This window comes from Schistocerca serialis, chromosome 2 (genome assembly GCF_023864345.2).
Source record: "Schistocerca serialis cubense isolate TAMUIC-IGC-003099 chromosome 2, iqSchSeri2.2, whole genome shotgun sequence".
In the NCBI taxonomy this organism is placed as follows: domain Eukaryota; kingdom Metazoa; phylum Arthropoda; class Insecta; order Orthoptera; family Acrididae; genus Schistocerca; species Schistocerca serialis.
Genome location: NC_064639.1, coordinates 1,050,110,757 through 1,050,116,756, shown reverse-complemented (window position 1 = coordinate 1,050,116,756; position 6,000 = coordinate 1,050,110,757).

Genomic DNA, 6,000 nt, shown 5'->3' with positions numbered 1-6,000 from the left:
AGTACACTCCCTGTGCAGACACAAAAAGGGCGAACACTGACAAAGAGAGGAGGAATTAGTCTTACCAGCACAGAGTAGGAATGAAAGTAAACCATAAAGTACGAAAATATTACGTTGCAGCAGAAACAGGATTAGCAAAAAACGCAGTATCAAAATTGGAGACTATATAGTAGACGAAGTGAAGCAATGCTCGTATCTTGCAACCAAAATAATGTGTGACAGACGAAGCAAGGTGGATGTAAGAAGCAGAGCAGCACATAGAAAGAAAACTTTCTTTGCCACTAGAAGTCTACTGGTCTCAAAACACGCATTAACTTGAGAAGGAAATTTCTTGGGATGTGTGTATCAAGTACAGCATTCTATGGAAACGTATCATGGACTGCGGGAAACCCGAAAAGAATAGAATCGACGCTTTTGAGATTGGTGTTACAGAAGGACGCTGAGAAATAAATAGATAATAAAATGACTTTACTTCAGAATCGGTGATGCAAGAAATATATCAAAATTTCTAACTAAAAGAAGGGATAGAACGATAGGACATGTGTTATGCCATCAGGGAATATCAGGGAAGAAAGAGCCACAGAGGGCAAAAGCTGTAGGTGAACACAGAATTAGTAATTGAGGAATTGAGTACTTAGGACGAAGAGCTACTCTAAGATCAAGAGATTGACGCAAGAAAGGAAACTATGGTGAGGTTCATCAAATTAGCCAAAATGCTGTCGCACTTATCAAAATTATATCGCAGTTATAGGAAAAGGCGTGACTAAGCGTAAGCATCTCATGAATATATAAATAGGTTGTCACATTATAATTTGGCTCTGTGTTATTGATCACCAACACAGTGGAACTGTTTCTGTAGACAGCCTCTTACGTGAGTGTGGTACGTGTAAGTCTTCACACTCAGCAGCCAGAACTCTATGAGGAAGTTCCTTTTACAACACGGACAGGAATGTACTTGCAACAGTGGAGCCCCTAGTATTTCTCATGATTAGCGGTGCAGCACCGCGATGAAACACATCCTGGACGATTAAGCTACGTTGCGATGGTCATCAAGGTCACATTACACTTTCCTTCTACATTATACATTCTCGTGTAGCTTAAGACCTACCACTACGGGCAAAAAGTGCAAAATAAGGAAAGATCCCTTCTTAGTGCCTTCAACGAACATGGACATTGTAGTGATACACAAGTTGTTCAGTATCACCGAAATCTTTGCCCCCCACACAGTGTGTGGTACTGTTTATAATTAAGTGATTTCATTATAATAACTAGCTGGGTACTCGCCGTTGCCCAGTTATGTATGTATTTCACTTCTAGTAGTCGATCTCGCCTTCCCCCTCTATCTGCCTATCTCCTCCCACCCTTCTCTCTGGCCATCTGCTGTTCTCTCTTTGTCCATCTCCTCCTTCTTCTCTCTCTGTCGGTCGACACCCTCTTCCCTTTTAAGTCCGTCTCCTCTTTCCCCCTTTCGCTGTCCACCTCCCCTCATTCCTTTCTTTGTCCATCTCCTCCTCCTCCTCGCTGAATCGTAAAAAGATATAATTATTTAGGTACATTCAGCTGCATATGTGGATTCTGCCTGCTATCTATGTTGCGAATAGAGTTATTTGCAAAGAAATAACAAATTTAAACATCATGACCTCATGGATTATGAGACAGTTTTACTAAATGAACAGCGAAAATGTGGTGAGTGATAACGTTTTTTTCCTTTCACTACTTTTGGGGGTTGTAAGCGACAAAAAGTTTCGTAAAGCTTTGAAATTATGAGTATAGTATGTTGCAGATCACTAACTACTCTCGTTCTGAAATGCTGGAAAGCTTGCATCGTAGGTATATATTATGCAACGTGTGCATTAGGCAACAAATAGTGTAGAAATATGGATTAAACACATTGAATATTGTACGAGCACTGTATTCATTACTTTGAATCGTATCATGTAGCACATATCAACCAATAAAAGCATTTATACAAATATGATGAAGTTGAAAAGTCAAGGGGTAAAAAGATTTTTCAAAGAGAAAGTATTTTTCTCTAATTCCTCGTTACCAAATTTCATCGAAATCGGTAACAATGAATTTAAACGTCATGTATGACGCTGAGGTTTTTCATGCACCTCACTGTTTATGACGTCATATATTCTGAACTATGATATAGTTTTGCAGGTACTCTCAGTGGTATATGTGTACACTGTAACGGGTGTCGCAAATTCATTTAGTAGCAAAGAAATAATACAGCGATTCTTTACAGACAGCAAGTAGTACATGTACCATGTTTGGTTGAAATCGGACCAGTAGTTTCGGAGAAGATGTGAAACATACGTACATGCTTTTTTATAATATGCATGGATTTTTTCTCGGGATCTGAATTTGATGAAATAAAGCCTATGCGATGCCGTAAGCAATATTCAAGTTACCTGCGAAAACCCCATCAAAATTCGTCTAGTAGTTTTAGAGATTAGCCTGTTCAAACAGACAGACAAGAAAATATTTTGTGTGGTCATATTTTGATGAAATAAAGCCTTTACGTTACCCCAAGCTACCCTTAAGTTATCAGCGAAAACCCAATAAAACTCCGTCTGGTAGTTTTGGCGAATATAGTATTCAAAGACAGACAGATAGAGACACGGTTTCACACTTTTATTATTATCAGAGATATTTGTGGAACCTGCATATTGCTTAGTTTTTTTTTCTCGTTACAAGCAAGACGCGGAGATCTGGCGAGCGTTGAGGATCTACTAAGCGCCGTATCAGCTCATCACGTCGCCAGATTCCGTACCCATCGTCCACTGCGACGTGAGATCTGAGCTACATCACATCTGCGGCGATTATGACCTTATAATGAAATAACGGAGTGGATGATGGACGAAATGAACGTCTTTCAGAGTGTATACAGTCTCTTCTTGGCCACACGAGAATAAAGTTCAATTTTCAAGAATGTGTAAAGATTTTTTATTGCATCGCTTACCGTAGTATATCTCTAGTGAAAATAAATTCAGACGAAGTGTTTGTTGAAATAATTAACAGTCATTGAATTATACATACAATCCAATGTGTTTGCAAGGAAAATTATTTTGTTGTGACCACTGTGAGACTTATAATCAACTGTACACATATATTTGAAAAAGTCTTTAAACTGTGAGCCGAAGAAAAATACATATTCCGATCACCTGAAATTAGCCGTAGAGTGCATGAATGTCGAAAACTTTTAATTTTAAGTACACATCCTAGCGGAAAAACTATTTGTTCACAGATTTTGGTGTAGAGGTTTAATAAGGTGGGTTGGCGCTATCATGGAGGAATAATAAGGGGAGATGCCTGTACAAACTTGCGCTGTGCACTGTTTTTAAGCCGGCGCCGCCACGTTAAATGCCCGAAAACATTAGGAGGCTACAGTTTCGATTAGTTCTTGTTCTTAATTTTTGTTATAGGTTTACAACAACCAAGAAGAGAGTATGTGATACAAAAAGCTCCTTTCGTAATCCAGAATTTTTCTTACTACGGACTGACGAAATTGCTGTTCAGTCTACGCTCTGTTCCCGAAAATGCAGAGAACATATTTTGCTACGTTTGCCCGGTTTCCCAGGATAATCTTCGAGCTGGACTGATAGGAAATCAAAAGAGAAGTTACAGAAATCAAACCACTACAGTAAAAGTAAATAGCGCACTCAAACTCATGTATACAAAACAAAATATCGCTTGAAAGAGTACAATAACGAATGATATACGATTCTTCCACACTTTAGGTATCGATGTCGGTCGGTGAGGCCTGCCACGAAATCGGCGTTCCAAAACATCCCAAAGGTGTTCTGTAGGCTTCAGTTTAGGACTATGTGCAGGCCAGTCGATTACAGGGATGTTATTGTCTTGTAACCACTCTGCCACAGGCCGTGCATTGTGAACAGGTGCTTGATCGTGTTGAATGATGCAGTCGCCATCTCCGAATTGCTCCTCAAGAGTGCGAAGCAAGAAGGTGCTTAAAACACCTATGTAGGCCTGCGCTGCAATAGTGCCACGCAAAACACGACCACACCATAACACCACCGCCTCCGAAGTTTACTGCTGGCACTGCCCACGCTGGCAGATGACTTTCACCGGCCATTCGCCATACCCACACGCTAACATCGGATCGCCACATTGTGTACTGTGATTCGTGACTCCACACAACGTTTTTCCATGGTCCAATCTTCCAATGTTTACGCTCCTTACACCAAGCGAGGCGTCGTTTGGCATTTACCGGCATGAAGTGTGGCTTATGACCAGCCGCTGGACCGTGAAATCCAAGTTTTCTCACCTCCCGCCTAACTGTCATCGTACTTGCAGTGGATCCTGCTGCAGTTTGGAATTACTGTGTGGTTGTCTGGATAAATGTCTGCCTATTACACATTACGACGCTCTTCAACTGCCAGCGGTCTCTGTCAGTCAGCAGACGAGGTCGGCCAGTACGCTTTTGTGCTGTACGTGTCCCTTCTCTTTTCCACTTCATTATCACATCGGAAACAGTGGATCTAGGGATGTTTTGGAGCGTCTAAATCTCGCGTACAGACTTATGACACAAGTGACGCGCAATCACCTGACCACGTTCGATGTCCGTGAGTTCCACGGAGCGCCCCATTCTGCTCTCTCACGATGTCTAATGACTACTGAGGTCGCTGATATGGAGTACCTGGTAGTACGTGGCAGCACAAAGCACCTAATGTGAAAAACGCATGTTTTTGGGGGTGTCCGGATAATTTTGATCACATAGTGTATCACTGAGCGGTGCATAGTTCAGGAGGTATGAGATCGTAAGGATTTGTATATGTGAAAAACTAGCCATTGCTTATAATGGAGCGCCAATTACTCAGACAATATTCATGCAGTGTTTCATAATGAGAGCACTTAGCGACTTTCAATAAACTTTGCGTATAATTTAAAACTTTTCCTAAACTTTTTCTCTGTAAAATGCTTAAAGACAAACATATTAACTCATTTGCTAAAAAGTCAGACGGTTGAAGCTGTTTTATACGCGGGAGTTCGATTACTTAAAGAATCGTGGTTTTCTTGTAGACGGCTATTGTTGCGCGGAAGTGTACCTACAAAGTTAGTGATGACTCAGGGAATACACTGACGTGGTTTCCATAGAGACTGCCAAAATAAGATGCACGAACTACAGCACACACAGAGGCATTGAACAGATCATTTTTACGCTGTTCCTGTGCCAGTCGGAATGATAGAAACCATAATATGTTGTACAATGGGCTTCCAGGCCCTTCACAGTGGTCTGCGGAGTATAGATGTAGACGTAAATGTACTCTCACTGCAGGAGAAACGCAAGCAGGTCAGTAACTCCCTTTTTTATGTTCCGAGACAATCGAGTCTCGTATTTACGGCACGAATTTCCCTGTTCTAGTCATTAGTCGTGTGGCCTCTAGTTGGTACGGTTTTTACTATCGGACAAGTAAAAGTGGAAAAAAATTCAAAGTGTGAATGCTGTTCTCTAACATGTCTAGATATTTTACAGCTGCGTGCTAATGAATCTATCTTCGCCTCTGCTGGCTTTGTTTCAGCTGCCGATGCTCCTCACGACAGGAGCGACCACTCGCCGTCGCCGGATGTCCTTCGTATCGTCGGCAGCGTCACCTCCACCCAGTAGGTGAGTGGGTCAGAACCGCGTGCGTCATCTGTCTGCGAATTTCGTAAACACCGTTCGGATTGTTTATGCTTTTCAAACGGGCTGCAGCTATTTATGTACCGTGTACTTAAGAAAAAAGTCGGTAGTCAATGCGACTGTTTTCTGGCATACAGCACATAACTGTATCAAGATTGGTTGAGTATCAAACCAAATTTCATGCATGTCTTGGTGAAATCCATTTTCCCCCTGCTTTAGGTCTTCATGTGAATTGCCAAATACCGACAAAGGATGCGCTGACAAATGAAGGTTCAACAAATATTCATGAAGATAAAGTTGTTACACAGTGGAACGGCACAATCTGTGCTATTCCATAGTTGATTGCAGCATTT